This window comes from Lygodium microphyllum, chromosome 20 (genome assembly GCF_053477565.2).
Source record: "Lygodium microphyllum isolate KBCC chromosome 20, Lygodium_microphyllum_v1.1.10, whole genome shotgun sequence".
NCBI lineage: Eukaryota > Viridiplantae > Streptophyta > Polypodiopsida > Schizaeales > Lygodiaceae > Lygodium > Lygodium microphyllum.
Genome location: NC_141154.1, coordinates 2,503,037 through 2,504,514, shown reverse-complemented (window position 1 = coordinate 2,504,514; position 1,478 = coordinate 2,503,037).

Sequence of the window (1,478 nt, the reverse complement as noted above, 5' to 3'; positions counted from 1 at the left end):
AGATACAACATTTTTGAATATGTGCATGGAGTCCAACATGTGATTGATCTTGAGTTTAGTCCAGTACGGAAGACGAAAGAATATAGAGAATCTAAAAAACAAACAATATATTATGTAAACAATTCATCATGCTAAATACTTTAAAGTCAATCGAGAGAAATGCACTTATTACCGACTCATGCCATGTGGAGGGTGGTTGTCGGCATTAATCCATCTCTCCTTCCAATCTCGAATGGTTAGAGATTGTGGAGTCATTCCATTAGTAGGGAGAACATATTTGGGATGGTCAATAGGAAGAAATCGATGATGATTGTCGTAGATAACCTTCTTTAAATGTGCCGGGCTAGAGGAAACTAGAGAGGGACTGCAAATAGGACATGCATGATATCCTGACGTGGTTAAACCTGAAAAAACAAGTGAATTAATAAAATGCAATTGATTCAAGTCTTGAATTTCAAATATAGAGTTATATACATGTACCTGAACACTCTCCGTATCCTGGAAAGTCATGCATGGTCCACAACAACATGGCCTTCAATGTGAAACCTCTAGAGGATGTAGATGCACTTGTATCTTGCACCTCAATACCTTCCCATAACATTTCTAACTCTTCAATCAAAGGCTCTAAGTAAATGTCCATGTTTTTTACCTTGTGCTTTCCAGGAATTAGAAGGGACAACATCACATGTCCCTTTTTAATTGCCATGGATGGAGGAATATTATAGTTCACCAATACCACTAGCCATACACTATATGATGTACTTTTGATGCCAAATGGATTGATTCCATCCATACCTAAACCAAATCTCAAATTTCTTGGCTCTTCTTTGAAAATGGGCCACAAATTATCTATACGTTGCCATGCGGGCGTGTCTGCAGGGATCCTCCATTTTCCATCACTTGAACGATGACTAGCATGCCATGACATGAGCTTTCCAATAGACTTACACTTGAACATAAGTTTTATACATGGAACAATCGGAAAATGTCGCAAAACCTTACGAGGCACATCCATTGACTTCATCTCCACTTCATAACTTGATTCACCACAAACAGGAAACTCTCGTGCGAACTCATGAATCCCACGAAATAAGACACAATCATTGACACATGCATGGATCTTGACATAATCGAGGCCTCCCAGAGATGTCAAGTAATGTCTTGCTTGCTCTCTCTTAGCTGGAAATTTGTTTCCTTTTGAAAGCATTTGTGATAATAACCTACATATATTTTAAAAGTGAGTTTAAAAACCACCAACATATATTTTTGTCTGATTTCAAAATAGAGAGGTTAACAATTGACATTACTTCAAACTGAATTGATACCTACTTCAATAACGCATCCAAATTGACATTAGTCCATCCATAAATTGTTTACAAGTTAAGTATCTCAAGGGATGCACGAAGAACGGAGTACGTACAACCTTCATACAACGGAGTAGATGATGCTACATATAGTGGATCATCTGGCTTCGTAGA